The sequence below is a fragment of the Zonotrichia albicollis genome, chromosome 4, assembly GCF_047830755.1.
Source record: "Zonotrichia albicollis isolate bZonAlb1 chromosome 4, bZonAlb1.hap1, whole genome shotgun sequence".
NCBI classification, from domain to species: domain Eukaryota; kingdom Metazoa; phylum Chordata; class Aves; order Passeriformes; family Passerellidae; genus Zonotrichia; species Zonotrichia albicollis.
This window is the reverse complement of record NC_133822.1, coordinates 15,151,026-15,168,123: the sequence shown is the minus strand read 5'-3', so window position 1 is coordinate 15,168,123 and position 17,098 is coordinate 15,151,026. Positions and strand designations below refer to the sequence as shown.

Here is a 17,098-nt window from a genome sequence, read left to right as displayed (position 1 = left end):
CTCCGCTGTGCCCGGGCCCGGCTCCTTTTGTTGCGGGTGGGGGTCCCCACCTGGCCGGTGCCGCCGGAGGGTCCGGCCGAGCCTTTCTGGCGCATCCCGGCGAGGCCGGAGGGCTCCGCGGGGCTCCGCGCCGCTCATTGTGCGGCTCCGCGGAGCCGCCGGGGACCGACGGTGCCTTCACCGCCGCCCCGGTGCCCCAGCCGGGGAACGCGCTCGGCTTTCGTACCTCCCGACCCGTTTTCCCTTGTAACTTTCTCGTGTGGCTTGTTCGGGTTTTAGTTTGTTTGGTTTTTGGTTTTTTTTCCTGGTTGATTTCAATTCATATTTTCGTGTTGCGCCGCTAATGTCCCGTAAATATTTTGCGCGCCGGCTACAAATGTTACAAACAAAGTGTGTCCTGGTAGGAAATCTTTTGTGCTTGCTGTGAAAAGCTATTCTTGCCAGCGCGTTGGCAATAAACCGGGTGAATAACGTGGTGGCGTGTGTTTTTTAAAGACAGTAATTGCCCCGTGAATGCGAATTCCAAAGATGCTTAAAAGTTCAATGGGATGCGCGGAGCCCTAAAGAGCAAAACTCCTCGACCAGGATGTGAATTTCTGAAGAGGGGGAATCCCTTATGCGGTACGAAATCTTGAAAGGGGATAAGATCTCTCAATGATGCAACTTCTTGCGAAAGAGAACTCCCCTCCCCCTCCTATTGATGCCAAACCATTAAAGGGGGAGGCTCTCCGGGCCCAGCAGCGTAAAGTCTTGAAGGAACCTGAATTTACAATGATAAAAGGGCCAAGGCACTAGCCTTTCACCTTTGGAGGCAATTAGCATCTGGCTTGCTTCACAAATGAAGTAAATGTGGGCTCCCCTTTGCTTCCCGGAGCACGCTTAGGCTGGGGGAGTTAACATCATCACTCGGAACAAATTAACTTGCTTTTTTGGGGGGGGGATGCCCGGGAGGAGGAGTGCGGGCGTGTTGGTGCTGGGGGTGTTGCAGAGCAAAAGCAGCACACCGAAAACATCGTCCAAAAAAACCCTAGGTGCACGTGGGTGGATGACCGGCAGCCCTTGGCAGAAATGGGGTTTAAAGCATGGCGTTTGTCCGAGGGTCGCTGGAAATTGCGGGTAAAATCGGGATGCTGGCAGAGGATGGATGCGGCTGTCAGAGCTCTGCTCCTTTCGGGCACGTGGAGTAAATCTCCTTCTCCGGCAGAGTGAGCAGCACAAGCAGTTTCAAAAGTTGCTGTTCCTTGAAATTCACCCTCTCCTTGGCTCTTGCCTGGTGTAGTTGTTCCACTCTCATCGCTGGTTTGGGGATATCTGGGAACAGATTTTTGCACAAAGAGCTTGCTCATGTTTTGAAATCAATTTCATGTTTTGAAACCAATGGCCAGCGATGGGAGTTGCACTTTGAGTATTGCTCTGTGTTTTTTTTGGTGGGTTTTTTATTTGTGCTTTATTTAGCTGCATAAAAAAGATTTCTTCCAGGTTTTGGATGTAATAATACCAGTGCCCCTTCTGGCTGGTCTCACTGCTACCTCTGAGACATGCTTGAGTTTCAGGGATGTCTGAATAAAATGGAGGTAGCTGTTTTTCTAGGGGTTTGTGGAGATGCCAGGATTTAAAATACATTTTTGGGGGGGAAATAAAACTCTGGCTAACCATCAAAAAGTGAATCTGTGCTCATGTATGAATGATGTTTTCTTGCTTTAGCTTTGGTAATTGTGGAGAGGTGTGCTTGGGGCTGAACAACGGATTGGGGTATGCCCCTTCCCTCAAAAGTGAGTAACCCAGGGGTGATTGCCCCAGTCCATTTGGGCACAGAGTGAATCTGGGAATGCAGAAGGAAAAATGGAGATCTCAGGCTCAGAGGGTTTCAGCTGGAGGATGCTCATGCTCAAACCCCCTGAGCTTCACAGCTCGTGTTTGTCCAGTATCTCCGAGGGATGGTCTTACACTGGATGCAGCTGTCTCTCCTTGGATTTTTTCTTCTTCTTCTTAGGAGGTGTGAGCTCCTCCGAGCTTAAATTCTGGCTGGTGGTGCTTTTCTTGCTGTTTTTCTGATACCAGTTTATCTCCGGGGGGACTTTGGTGCTAAACTCACAATATCCTTACAAAAGGGAGAAGTTTTAAACAAGCCTTAATTCTGCTTGAAACAAATACCTCCTGCTCTCACTGTCCCTCCAGTTTCAGCAGGTGGGTCAGGTTAAGGTTTCACTGCTACCATCCCTGCAGTCCTCAAATGAGACTCAACCTGATCTTCCAATTTGTGGTGTTCTATTGGTAATTTTTCAAAAGCTCTGGCTATTTTTTGTTTTTTCTTCCCCCCATACCCCCCCTACCCCTTTCCCCTGATATTTTTTTCCTTCTGGTGGGTTTCTCCATAGCTAGCTGGAAGGCTCTGTAATGATGGGCCATCTGGACCCATCCCTCCTGTGCTGAGCAGATTTGATGAAGGTATTTGAGAAGTTTGGGGCCTTTAGTAGTTTGGAGAGGCAGAATGGAGCTCTTCTTTTTTTATTTTTTTTTCACTTCTTAAATGCAAACCCTTTACCCTCTACTTATTGGCTCGAAAGAAAGTGAAGCTTCCAGGCTGCCAGATGTGGGGCTGCCATCAGCAGCTGGATGGCAGAAACCTGGCGAGCAAATGTTCTCATTTTCCTTTCGCTGGACCTGTGCATAGCCAGAGAGCGCAGGGCAGGGTGTCCGAGGGGAAAGAGGCACATCCATCAGGCTGGACTCTGGGCATTGTTGGGGAGAGGGTGGGCACAGCTGGCCCTCGGGCGGGCTCTGGCAGATGCAGGCGCCTGGGCTTCTCTTTTTGAATCTCTGCTGCAGCAGCATCACCGGCAATGGGCTCAGGAGGGGCTCAGCCACCGCCTGCAGGTCAAAAGTTCAGTGGGACACAAGCGGGTGCTTCGGGACGAGTTCAGCTTCATGCTGTGTTTCTGCATGGATCTGAGGATGGCAGGGAGCACTTCTGCCTTCTGGGGTGGCTTGGCTGCTTTTTTTTTTCCCTTCCCTTCCTCCCCTTTTAAATGGCTGCCTTGTCAGCCATCTGCTGTACAAAACTTGCGTGCCACTTCAGAAGTGGTCTTTTGGTTCTGCTGGCTTGGTTGTTGTGGCGTATTTCTTGGTGGTTTGTAAAATCACAGAATCACAGAATGGGTAAGGTTGCAAGGGACCACACTGAGTCATCTGATCCAGCCTCCCTGCATCACTCTAATGTGCACAGGGAGTTTGTCCTTACCTGCTCTAGCAGCACTGCAGCAGGAGGAGGTGTGGCTGTGTGGGACAGCTCTTTTTTTTGGTTGTCGTTGCCTTGATGGACAGAAAGGATGCTTTCCACAGTCAAGTCAGTGCAGGTGATGATAGCTAGTGATTTATTTCCCTCTTCAAGACTGGACTGCAATGTGGGACACCTCTTGTGTCAAAGTATCTCCTGGCCGTGTGCCCTTCCCCTGTGCAGCTGAAATGTCCTCCTGGCAGCTGTGGGGGTTGTTTGTAGCAAAAATATTGGGGGAATATTTAACGTTTTCAACCGTATTTCAGCACAGCTTGAAAATCTGGACAGGGGCCAGTGTGGCATGGCCACCCAGCTCTTTGGCATGTGCTCCAGGAGCTGTGGGCTCCAGCATTTAGGAACTGCTACCTGGGTAGGTCGAGGGGTGGATGACTTTCCAGAACGTGCTTGGAAATAGTCAAAACATTGTTGTTAACTTAGTTTATTTGGAAAAAGGGGAAAAGCCACATTACACAGGGAAAACATAAATCTTTTCCTGTGGTTTTTAAAAGCACCTTTGGGCAAATTGCCTCTGCTGTTAACTTCACTACGGCTTTAAGATGCTTTTCCTTGCCTCTTGCCCCTTCCTAGCACTTCATGCTTATTCCTCCCACCCACAGGCAGGGAGGGCACTGCTGCTCCTGCCCACCTTTTTCCTTCTCTAGTGTGGGATCTCCATGCAGGTCCGTGAACAGGCTCCTTCTGTCAGGAATATCATGTGGCTGTAAGAAACCAGCAGCTGCTACTGCTCCCCTGGGTCCCCCAGCAGGAGGAAGAGTGTGGAGAGAAGGAGAGGGCAGAGAACAGGGTTTCTTCTATCTGTGCAAACCAGATACAGCTTTAAAAGAAAAAAAATTAATGTGTTAAGCAGAGTGATAGAATTTTAATGCTTTGAAAGGAATTTTTCCTAGTGAGGGGAGGATGGCCAAATATGCTCTGACCTCCACTGTCATATCATGTTAAGTCTTGCTGAAAATTCTCTGTGGATCCCCTTGCTCTGGCCTTTGGGTGTGTCCCTTGAGATCCATGACACCAAAATGGCACAACCTTCCTGTTGTGTCGGTGGTTGTATGGGGTTACTTACACAGACAGTGGGGTTTAGTACCCAGGTACAGCCTCCACCCCTCTGTAGCTATTGGAGTCTGGTGCTGCATTCTGGTTGGCTTTACAGAAACATATCCAATGCCTACTGGTGCCTCATCCTGCTCTGTGGTAGTTGAGATGGTGGTTTCTGATCAGAAGAATTTAAAATCTAAGTAAGATCAATGCAGCAAGAAGGTGCTGCAAGCTGATGGAAGTGTTGGTGAACTCATGTAGGTCAGCTCTGTTCATTGAGGGTAGTTTGAATTCTGAGTTTAAATGCCTTTTCAGTAGAATAGTTCAGTCATTGGGATGTCCATCCCTCCTGCCATTTGCCTGATCACAGCAGGCAACATTAAAGTGGAAGGGAGTGGGCAGGGACTGAAGCAACAGTGAGCAATAGATCTGCTGATTAAAACTTCCCTCTCATGTGAAGCACCTTGCTTTAGAAAAACACACATTGTCTGAGGAAAGGTAGAGTAACTGGCAGTGCAGGGAGTAGACAGGGTTGGAAAAGATTATGGAATTCACATGTACTGAAAAGTCAGTGTTGGTTCTGTTGTATGGAGAAACCCATTTATGGGCCACTGTGAATTTGGTTTAAACCCATTTATGGACCACTATGTGAATTTAGGTTATACACTAAGATCACTCTGTGATGGCTCTGCTTCCCCTGAGCAGCATCAGCTTCATCCAAACTCTTTCATCCAGGGGTGTGAGCTGGGTGTTTGTTGTTTAAAAAACCAAACAAAATCAAAGGCCAGTACTGGTTTTATTCTTCCTACCTGTCCTATCTGCTGTTTGTGCAGTTGCTGCAGTGCCCCATCCCTCTCCCCATGTTTGTTCCAGCACCACTTCTTACATTGCTGCCTTAGTTATTCTGTGTGCAATAGAATCATTAACACTCTACATGTCAGAGCTGGGCTCTAGAGTTCATTGAGATTAATGGAGGGGGGAGGCAGAGAGATACTTCTCAGAGCTGTTGTTTCAAGTGCTCTGCAAACTGGAAAGCAGTTTCCATTTCAAATGCAAGTCACATCTTTCCCAACTGTAGATCTTAAACTTTTACACGAGTGTTTACCTTTTATATAATGATACTCTAGTGTAATTGGACACAAAAAAAAAAGAACCAAACAAAAAAAACCCCACACCAAAAACAAACAGAAAACCCCCAAAATAACAACCACAACAAAGAAAAGGAATAGATAGTTCAGGAGGCTGATACACGAGTTAAAATGTTATCTTAAGCCCGTGAAAAGAAACAAGTAGTGACTGCACGAAGCCAAAGGGTGTCTGAACAATGGATAAGGAAGGTTATTTTGACAGCAACGTTTTGAATGGATCTGAGTTAGGTGACAGGGGAGTTGGGGAATGACTGTAGCAGTAGAAGGCAGAAGGGAAGGAGGAGCACGATAAGAATTTCAGAGATTTGATGGAGCACATGGAGCCTGATATTACAGATTTTATGTGGTGTTAGTATAGGCAATTCTTCTGCTGGCACAGCTGACACTGAAAATCATGCCTGGTGTTAGCTGAAGTGTTTGTGTACCCACAAGTTTAACAGTTTAAGCTGAGTTTATTTTAAGACCGACTTAAGATAATCAGGTGCAAGTCTTTCCCCACTAGAAAAAAAAACCATAATAGTTTGTGCAGGAACTTAAATATGACTTTGCAGTTTGCTTTGTTTGAGAAGACCCAAGTACCACAAACAAACCTGTGCCAATTCAATCAACCGATTTAAACTTCTGCACAGCGCATCTAAATCGAGCCTTAAAAGTTTTTCCTTGTGGAATTTGCTCTAACCAAAGCAGCTAAAAGTAACACCTTTAAAGTGTTGCAGCTTTATATGTAGACCTGCTTAACTGTGGTCTTTCTCTCCCAGTGCATAATGCCGGCAGAGCTGTGCCATTCTGCCCCTGGCATCTGTTAAGTGCCTGCATGAAGGGTGAAGAATTAACTTTTGTAATGGCAATGGATGCTTTCATAGACTTCTTTCAGGCAAAAATCTCCTCCAGAAGAGAGCTATGGGTAGAAATGACAACAGCCAAGGAGTTAAAATTCCTGAATTAAAAAGTTTATCATGTAAACATTATTGTAGGTATGTATGAATTTAAAAAAAAAAAAAAAATCCCCCCTCCTCGTTACCAGAAGCAACAGCATCTGCTGTGGTGGTGGGAACAATGCAGCCTAGTGATTCCTCCTTCCTTACAGTAGAGAATCCTGTTAAACACACAAGGCTGTGCCTCAGAGTGTATCCTTTCAGCAGGCTTGTTCCTTTTAATGGGTGCCCATTCCTGGGGTCTCCATTGTTTCACCAACAATAGCACTAGGGGCAGCTGATTTGGTTGACAGAAAATGCGTTAATTTAACAGATCTATTCCCTTTAGCCGGTCTCCTTCCCATTGTGCCCCGGTTCTCCCCCAGTTCCTGGGGAGGAGGGCCTCGGGAGCAGGGTCTGTTAGGTGGAAGGCTCCTGCAATTAGGAGGGGTTTGCAGCCTTTTGTGTGAGGAACAGAAAACAGCTGATGGGGAGAAGTGGGGAGAGTGCAGTTTGCTTGCTGCCAGAACCCTCATTTTCCTGCTTTTTGGGGAGGGCTTTACAGACTGCCTGTGCAGGGGATGGGGGAATAACTCGACACCGGGAGCTGATGGCAGTCAAGGTCTTTGCTCTGCTCAGAGGTGGTCCTGCAGCCCAATGGGGCAATGCCTTTCAGTGCTGGTTCAACTTCTTGACAAACTCTTTATATACTATAAATGCTTAGCTAAAACACCAGCTTTCCACTGAAAAAGCAAAGTTGCTGGTATTATCTGGGGTAGCACTGCAGAGAGCTGGCTGGGGAAGGCAGTATGTAAAGCTGACACCAAATTACTTGAAACAGGAGGGGTGTAATGGTCCTCAGGGACCCCTACCCTAGGCGAGGCCACCAGCTTGGGGTGGTTTTAGTACTGATCTGGTTTAAACAGTGCAGGCTCTTCACTCTTAGGTGCCTTTACACAGGTTCAGGTTACTTCCCTGCAGTAACTTACCTTGGCTCAGTAACAGAGGGGGTGTCTCTGTTGGTTTTCACATCAGTGTGGTCAAGCACACACGTCCTGGTGGGAAGGAGGGTGCCTGCCCTGCTGAGGGGGCAGTGAAACATGAAGCTCCCCTGCTCCTGGGGGCTGCCGGCTGCCAGAGAGATCTTGGCTGCCAGAAAGAAGATCTTGCTCCCTTTCAAGCCCTGGCTTCAGCCACGCTCCTGACTCTGTGGTTTGCCCCTTTCCTGGCAGCATCCCAGCTGCTGGCTGGGTTTGTGTGGGGGTTGTTGGTCTGTGGTGGGAGCAGGACCTCCTGCTTTTGGTGGCTGCAAGCTGCCAGGTCAATCCTCTGTGGCTCTTGAAACTCTAGCTGTAGTTTAGTTCTAGTTGCTGGCGCTGGGGATGTAAAAGGAGCTCTGGAGGGTCTTTTTCCTCCTGTTTGGTAAAGCTGTTAATTCTCTGGCTCTTTCTCTCCAGCTCAGCCTGCTGTAAAGGGACCAGAGCTTTGTATGGCCAAAGGGTTGGAAGGCAGATCTCGTATTCTCCTTTCTAGTGAGCCCTGTGTGTAGGGAGTTGTGTGGCAGCAAAAATATTTATATATCCATAACGCAAGGCACAGAGGGTTGTGGTTGGAGGGGTTTTTTGGTTTTTTCTTGCTTGGGGTTTTTTGTTTGTTTTAGGAGGCAAAGGGTGAGAGTTCACTTAAAGAGCTTGACTCTTAATAGAGCTTGTCATTGTCGCTAATATAAAACAAATGATGAGCATGGGAGAGGAGTCAAAGGCTCCCTCTTCTGGTGTTCTGGAAAGGTTCAAATACTGAAAAATAAGCAAGGAAAAAGACCCCTTCCATGCTTTATTGTGGTATTTTGTGACCTCACTTAGGCCTAACCCTTACTGGCCCACCATGCAAGTCTCTTCGTGTCCCATAAATACACAACCTTAACAGCTCTCTGTGGAAGTGAAATGCATTTTCAAATGCAAAATATGTTGCACTTGTGCATAAAAGTGAGTCCTGGATTCAGAAGGGTTCCCAATGTGAGCATGGAAAATGGCAGCCCTGCATGTCCCTGCCTGTGACAGACATTTCTCAGTGCTTCTCTTTGCTTTTCTCTTTACTGCAGCCTCCTCTTGCAATGGCAATGTCATTTGTGTCCTGTGCATTGCCCAGGTCACACGTGTGCCCTGGCATGTCAACATGTTTGGGATGGTTGGAGGGGCCAAGAATGCTGAGCACTCCCTCTAGGAAGGCCTGTCCAAGGCTCTGGCACTGCTGCTGCTTCAGGTTGAGTCAGTCCAGAATTCAAAGCTTATTAGTGGTTGATTGATGGAGAAATGTGCACAAGAAGTACCAGTTTGTTGGGAATTTTAGATGAATGTTCTAAAAACCATTATATAAAGTGTAGTTCCTCTGAAATGAATAGGATTTCAGAGCATTAGAGAAGGGACCTTTTTCTTTCATATTTTTTCCTTCACTGGAGAGCTGGCCATCACAAGGCTTATTTTTCCCTGTGTTGTTAGTGTGGACTCATGAGCAGTGTCTGGTCAAACCTGGGGGGATTCTCAACCTGCCTTCCATGGCAGCAGCTCCTGCCACTGTCAGAGCCAGCAGTAAAACTGCTCACCCAGATTAAAAACTTCTCCAAAGTGAGCTGTGCCTCCCCAGAAGCAGTTCCCCCAGGCAGCTCCTCCACAGCCCCACAAAGGGTTGCACCAGCATGGCTGAAGCAGCGGCACAGGAATGGAAACAGGCAGCAGGGAGGGGAAGGGCTTTTTATAGCTGACACTTCTGCTGAAAGAAACCCTTATCGCCCTGCAGCCCTGGGGAGCAGGTGGAGTGAGCTGCACAGGTAACAACAGGTCATGCAGCAACGGGGGCACCTGGGGAAGAAACCTTATCAGTGAGACCCTCCCTGAAAGGGCTTTGGGTTATATCAAGCCTTGATTCATTTATTTTTTTCAAGTGAACATTCCGGTTAGAAAAGTTTTCATTTGGAGTTAGGTAGTGAGCCTGTAAATTGTTGATTCCGTAGTTAGTCCTGAATGTGCAGCTGAAATCAGCTAAACTTCACTGGAGCTGAGAGTCTTGATACACATTTCTTTTTTCAAGTGAACATGCTGGTTAGAAAAGTTTTAGTTTGGAGTTAGCTGGTGAGTCTTTAAATTGTTTATTCCACAATCTCTCCTGAATGTGCAGTTGAAATCAGTTAAACTTGACTGGAGCTGAGAGTCTCGCACAAAACCAGAGTAGTGCAAAATTCTTTTGAGAAAATTCAGTCTTTCTCTAAAAAAAACAAAACAAAAAGATTTCCCACAGAGAAAAAGGTTTCTGTGTGTCTCTGGTCGCCCAGCAATGCAGATATCTATCCATCAGGAATTGTTTGCCTGTGCTGAAGAGGCTGGAGCAGCTTGCCTTGTGGGACAGGGCAGCCATGTAGAATAAACAGGGAATAGCAGTCTCGATTTCCTTTCTTTCAGCCTGATACAAGGTGCAGAGGCACTGAAGACTATTTTGCCCTTAAGATAATTGTGAGTTGGAGAGGATCAAAGGGCTTGAGGGGGCTTTTTTGGTTGAAAGGGGATTTTCTCCATGGACAGCTGCAGTAGTGCATTAGTAGTGCAATGGATTATCTTTCCATGATCTGTAGGATCTCAACCAGCCATCGAGGGGCCCCACTGAAGGCTGCTGCTGGGGGAGGCACAGTGAAAGTCTCCTCTGGCAGGGAGACCTGCAGTGCCTGGGAGCTCGGAGCACTTGACTCCCCCTGCCCCAGCAGGGTGGGTGGTGCTGGATATTCTTGGACTGCAGATAGTGCTGGGAGCATGGGGAAAGGGAGCCCAGCTCTCAGCCATGTCTAACTGCAGCTGATGCCCTGCATCCACCCTGCTCTCCAGTGGAAGTGCTTATTAAGGAATGTGAGAAGCTGATTCCAGCTGCTGTGGCATCCCCTAAAGGGAAATGTGTAATTTGGGAGGGTGTTGCGAGTCCCTTGGTGGAACAAACTGCTCTCTGTAGTAAACATCTGACCTGCCAAATGCCTGCTCTTTGTCATTTTGGGAAGTTTTGGATGATGGCTGCTCTGCAAATAGCTGTGCCACTGAGAGGGTGTCCCTGCAGATGCCTGGATGGGTATCTCTGTCCCTCCTCTGTGCTTTTCATCCCTGCAGGGAGGGAACACATCTGGCCTGGCTGTGGCAAGGGTGGCAGGAGGGGATGGGACAGGGCTTGGTGCTATCAGAGGTGGGGATCAGGTCAGGCTGTGCCTCCCTGACCTGGTTTCAGGCCCGGGGAGAGGGGGCTGGAATGTGCAGGGGGGCAGAGCTGTCAAGGAATGCGGGTTCCCAGGTGGCCACGTCCCCAGGTGGCCACTTCAGGGCCTTGTGCTCAAATTGCAGCTGTGCTGGTTAATGAGTGCTGGGGCAGCCCTGCCCTGCCAGTCCTCCTGTGCACCCCTCCTCAGGTGGGGAGTGGGATGCCAGCAAGAGAGGGGTGACCACCATGGCGTCTTGTGGGGTGTTAAACTCGCCCTCCCAGCACTTTCAGAATTTTCTGTTACTTTAATGGTGGAAGCTTTATGGGTTTTAGGTTGGTTGGGGATTTTTGGGAGTAGTGAAACACAAAATGGGATGAACCCAGCTTTGGATTTCAGGGCTGAGGTGTTTTTGGGACAGGCAGTTAAAAAGCCTTGTCTTTATTTGTAAGCAGGGCTGGTTTCAGAATTTAAGGGCCGCCATATGATGTTGTGTTGTTTTTCCTTGGAGTAGCAACTTCAGTTTATAATCATTGCCTAGTCCTCAGCCAGTTGGCAGGGAGACTGCTGTGAAGGGATTGATTATTAGTGGATGCCTCATTGTGCTGTCCAAGCCTGACTTTCTTGCTCTAACCAGTTCCCTTCAGTTGGACTGGCTGTCCTCAGCAGAGGGAAGAGAGGGAGATGTCTCTTCCCTCTCAGCAGTGCTGTTTCTTGTTCATGGGATATACTCAGGATAAGAAGGGTCAACAAAAAGTGTCAGCACTTGAGCATTCTCACAGAAAGCCAGCTGGCTGGCTGGCTGCTGGGGACTGCTCACAATTTTTCTGCTTCCTCTTGTGATTCTCTCCGTGTTTGTTTTTGGAGTGGTGAGTTAAAAGTAGCGCTGTGTGGTGTGAGCATCCTGGAGGCTCCGCCCTTTCCCTGGGAGAGGCACCGATGGGAGGGGAAACATAATCAGCAAGATGATCTGGAGCTCAGAGAGGCGAAGACACGCTGGCAGCTGTGGCAATTGAAGATGAGTTAGTGTTTAAACTGGCAGTGAGGACATGCACAAGTACAGAGGCAGCAGAGCAGGCTGGAGCCTGGGCAGCAACATCTGCCAGGCTCCTTGGATAGAAGCTGGGATGGTTTGGTCCTGCTGAACCACATCCTGCTGCAGCTCCTCTGATAAACCTGGGCTAGCTAATTAGAAGCCAGGATGTGTGCAGCTATGCACAAAGCAGCTGTGCTGTTCTGGAGTTGTTGGTGCTGCTGTTTGGGAAAGGGAGTTTGAGCTGGGTCTGAGCAGGGGGGGTTGTGAGGAAGGGGAGGTGTGTGTCAGGGTGCACATCCCACCCTGCTCTGCTTAGGCTGAACAGCAGCAACTGGAAGAGGACAGCTGAGCTAATGCCTAAAAGGTGTGGAGGGATGGAAGACTCCACACCAGGTCTTGGCAGTATGATCCTAACCCTCTGCTTGTCTCCTGCTTTCCTCCCCCACTGGCAAAGCCCCTCTTGGGCTGTGTGGAAGTGTCCCAGTTCTTGCAGCTGTGTTGGTTGTAATGGGTCATTTAGTCCTGAAATCCCTGTTTGAAAGGGGCAAGTCCTTGCCTCGTGTGACAGCTGCCGCCTTGCGCTTCTCCCCAGGCTGGAAATAACTGCATATGACACAGGAGCAGCTCTGGCATGGGGGAGGGACGAGGGCTCCTGGCTTCCTCTCAGTGCTCTAATGGCTTTGCTGTGTGCCTCTTCTCCCAAGTGGACCATAGCAGAGCCGTGCCCCACATACCCAGCAGATCTCTCAGCTGGCAGTGCCCAGGCAATGCCCTGAACAGCCTGGCACTTTGCAGGCTCTGTAGAGTGGAGCCTTCCTGTGCAGCTGGGGGCAGGACAGAAGGGGTGGGAGGTGCTGGTGATGCCTGCAGCGTCAGGGAGCCTTACTGCTGTGTGCAGAGACAAGGAGAGGGAAGGTGGGAATGTTTCTGCTCCCTGCTCCCCTCTTCACAATCCAAAGCCTTGAGCCCATGGAAACCTGGCCAGCTTTTCCTTCCAGCTGAAGGGCTGTCTCCTGATTGGAATGACAGCTTTGAACTGGAAGACATTATTTCATTAGCGTGCTAATCAGATACAGAGATTACCTGATTGGCTACTTAATAATTAAATGAAGTTGCCTGTAATTCTTTGAGCACACACAGAACTAATTAAATTAACCCTTCACTGCCCTGCATGCCTGGGATGCACTTGTGTGAAATGGAGAGGGCAGCTTCCCCAATGTGGGGACTGTGATCAGAAGGGAGTGGGGGTCATGAAGTGGCCACTGCAGGACTGCCAGAGTGGGCTTATCAGGAGCCTGAAGAGGAGAAGATGATGCACTCTTGTACCCTTTCACTTTAATTTGGCACACCTGGTGTGTGATCAGTGTGTCTGGCAATGGGCTACCAACAGATCCTGTGTCCAAATAGCCAAAAGAGTGCTCTGGGCTCATGGAGTTGGTGGCCAGTCATGTGCAGTTACCCATCACCTAGGATCACCTGATGAAAAGCAGAAAAGGAAAACCTGCACTTGACAGTTCTTGAGGAGACACAGTCAGAGAGCTGAAGATGTTCTCCTGTGCTTTTGAAGCATTATTCTTCCCTGTCCTCACTGGCACGTGGGCACAAGCCAGGTTCTTTCCTTGCATTTGGCAGGATTCCTCCAATTCAACTTCTCGTTGACCACCTATTTCTCTCTGCTCCTGCAGTGTCTGCTCCAGGAACTGCACTTTGCCCATGCTCACAGGGGTGTATTTCCAGCAGTTTGAGGAGGACACAGAAGTCATGTCAGTGCCATAACTTTCTTTTATTATAGGTTGAAAAAGAAAAGTGAAAAGAGTAATAAACAGAAAGTCTCCTTGTGTTCTCCAGCCCCAGTGCTATGCCCAAGCTTTCAGCTTCTGTGAAATTTATAGTGAAAGGCTGATTTTTGTAATGTGTGAGAGAATTGTTACCGTGTTGAAAACACTCTGTGTTTGATCATTTCATTGCTAGGCTGAAGAGTTAGCATCTATAATTTTTTTGTATCCATTTTTAGTGCTAAGCACTGGGTTGAGGCAACTAAAAAACTACCTTATAATAATCCAACTCTCTTCCCTTGCTGCTGCCACTGTCTCCTTCTAGACTTTGCCCATACATGTTAAAATGAAACTGTCAAATTAAGCACATTTCACTGTCATCCAGAGCTAAACTTGGCAGAGAAGAGCCCTTGGACCTTCTGGCCTAAGTTAACCACGGCTGGCTTCAGCTACCCCAGTCAGGAATTGCTGTGGCATGCAGAACAGCTTTCCCCTTCCCCGTGGTCCATGTTGCTGACTCTATCCTCTTTTTCCCTGAAGATTGGTGGTAGCAGCAGTGTCCTTGGAGCCAGCAGAGGGATAAATATCTCCAGCCACTGCTTTGTCTTTCAAATCTGGCTTCCACATGACAGGCAGCCCAAAATGCTTTGGTAAACAGGTCAGGAGACAGAAGAAAACAGGGAGGATGGGAAACAAAAGGGCAGCTTTCAGGGTAATTAGATGGTTTCAGTGCTCCTTCTGGCAGGGAGCATTGGCTGGTGAGACATGACCCCCTGTGTGACTCCCTGCAGATGTGGGTGTGCTGGCAGGGTTTGAAGGGAGAGCAGAAAGAACAGCCAGCAAGCCTTGGGATGTCCTTGTGTCCCTACTGATCTCTGAGATTTACCACCTCCACTTCCCAGCCCTTGGATCTGCTCTCCCACAAGCCAACCTTTGCTATCCTTCCTCCAGTGCCCTCTGCCTCCCTGGGTCAGACCAGTCTGTGATTGCCACCTGTGACTCCCAGCCAGGGGCTCTGGGAAGCATAAAATGCTTGCCCCCATTTTATGAGCCATGGGTCTAAAATGTGGGTTTGGGGGATGCAGGGAAAGTGGGCACAGTGCATGCAAGGTCCAGCTGGAGCCCAGGTAGAGCTGGGCTTTAGTGTTGTTAATATTTGATGGTGTCTGCTGTAAAAGGGCAGTAAGTAAGGCTGGCAGGTCTGTGTCTGGGCTGTTGCTGCTGTAGAAAGCTGTTCTCAGAGATTGCTGAAACAAAGGGTGTTCCAGTGTGTGGTGGAAGTGGCCATTTAAGCACATCTGACCAAAAAGATGCTCCCTTCGAGCACTTTCGATATCAGAGCTTGTGGGACTCGCTCCTGTGGGCAAAATCCCGCTCCATCAGACAGAGCCTGAATGCTGGAGATGGGGTTTGGGGGTGCAGTTCAGGGAGGCTTTTTGCCTCTTGTGTCCTCCTCTTTGTTTTTGTTTATGGGTTTACAAAGTCAGATTAGCATTTCAATGTTGGAGGCAGAGCCCTTGGGCAGTGGTGGAAGGCAGCCTGGTTCAGCAGGTTTGGGATTACTGCTCCTTTCCCAGCAGCAGCGAGGAGCAGAGCCCGAGGCTCTCCCTGCTGGGAATGCTCCCAATTGCAGCCACCCCTCCAGCGTGTCTGAAGGTGCATGGGCAGTGTCACCGGGAAGGGTAATTAGCCTTCTTTTCAGGCAAGGATAATTGTTTTATTATTCTAAATAATAGCACAAATTCTGGGAGAATAAAAAATAACCCCCTAAGAGCTCTCTATCCAGAAGCTGTTCACTTTTTAGGTGTTGCCTGTTCACAAGCTTGGCTTTGCTGTAGTCGTGGCAATCTCAGAATCCAGAGCTCTTTTCCTTTAGTAAAACAGAGTATTGAATAAAAGAGAAGTGCATGCCCCTTTCCTCTCTGTCAGGCATAATGCTGTACTCAGTCACACTGGTGCAAATTTAGGACAGGGCCAGTGGGCTCAAGTCAATGTACTCCAGACTTGTGTTTTAGCTGCAGAAGGTGGTGTCTCTTCTGAAACCAAATTTTCCTTTTTGAGCTTTTCTGTGTTTGTTCACCAGAGCTGGCTGCTGCTCCATTCAGTACCCAGTCCGTGTGCTGAGAATGCAGTGCAGGGGAGCAGGCTTAGGTGCTCCTGCAATGCAAGACTCTTGAATGTGGGTTGAGCTTGCAAACTTGCATTCACACAAGAAGCTTAAAGAAGAGGTATTTTAAGCATAAGAACTTATTTGTGTTTATTGCTTCTTTATTCTGAAGAAAATGTGAAGATCTTCTTGAAATGTTCCCCCAGTTGGATTAAATTGTTCATCTGGCTTTTCTCCCCACGTGCAAAGATGGTACTATTTTCTTTCTTGGAAGACTAAAAAAAAATCTCAGCTTGTAGCTATTAGCAAAAAGGGATCTGAGTCTGTGTAAAAAACCATATTTCTTTAGATTTGTTCCACCTTCCCAGGTGCCTCAAGTCAAGTTCTGATTTCTTTTGTTCTATATATATATTTTATAACTGCCAGTACTTTGTGCTATCTCACTTATGCTGGGACACTGTGCACACACCTTCATTCCTCACTCCCCTGCACATTTCTGTTTGTCTGCTGTCTGGGAGAGGAGTCGTTCGGGGTGCCAATATGCTAAGCTGTTGAGAGAATGGGGAGAGCTGAGATGAAGGTATTGTTATGCTGGAAGGTGTTAATTGGTGCTATCAGCCACTTGTTTGATTTCTAGACCATTACAGCAGTCCTTGAAGTTGTGTCTGAGCCCAGCAAATGGCAGGGGCTCTGCAAGTCCCCCATCTTGTCTTATTTTTGAGTGCTTACTTCCCCACTGCCACTCACAAAAATTAGCAGGGCTCTCTCTGTGTGCTTGAGCAGAGAGGAGGTGCCTGGGTGCTGAGGAGCTGGCTGGGGTTACTGCACAGAAATTACTCATTGCTTGTGAGCCCTGGCCTGGCACCCTGGCTGGGCAGGGGATGGAGAGGAGATGCTGAATGGTGAGGGGATATTTCTGGGTTCCTTAGGAGCAGAGGGGGATGTTTTCTTCTGTGATGTTTCCTGCTTTAGAGGTAGATGCTTGATATTCTTGAGGGCAGAGCCACCCAGCAGCTGAATAAAACCTCATATTTGTAGTCCAGGATTTCTGCCTGGAGAGAGGACAAGTGAGAGTTTCATTCCTCCCCCTGTAGCAGGAACAAGATCTGCAGCAGGAGAGTGGCTGGCTCCTCTGCAGCCAGAGGGAAATCCTCTCCACAGCTGCCCTTTTGCTTATAGCTGGGAAGTAGGGAACCATTCTGATTTCCCTGATTTATTTTTTTTATTTTTTCGCTGGGTGCAATAAGAAGTGGGATGGGGATTAGCACCTGCAGAAGCTTGGAGACAGGAGGATGCATTAATGCCTCCCTTTCCATCCAAAGGCCTAAGGTTTGTTGAGCATTATTCAGCTATAACTGTGTGGACCTCTTGCCATACACAGAGGCACATGAATCCAGCCCCAAGTTCCTGCTCCTGGCATTCCTCTGGGCATGGTGGGTGGAGTGTTGCCACCCCGGTGTCCCTCCCTGGTGTCATGGCTTTGCTTGCTGCTTTTCCTGAACGTTCATGCTGTGCACCTGGTTTTGTGCTATGTTATATGTGGGAAATGGAGTGAGAAGG

At 48.4% G+C, this 17,098-nt stretch overlaps 1 protein-coding gene across 6 annotated transcripts in view; it reads left to right on the top strand.

The window, feature by feature from the left end:
- CECR2 (CECR2 histone acetyl-lysine reader) overlaps positions 1 to 17,098 on the top strand; it is a 144,364-nt gene that overhangs the window by 46,522 nt on the left and 80,744 nt on the right. The window lies entirely within an intron of this gene.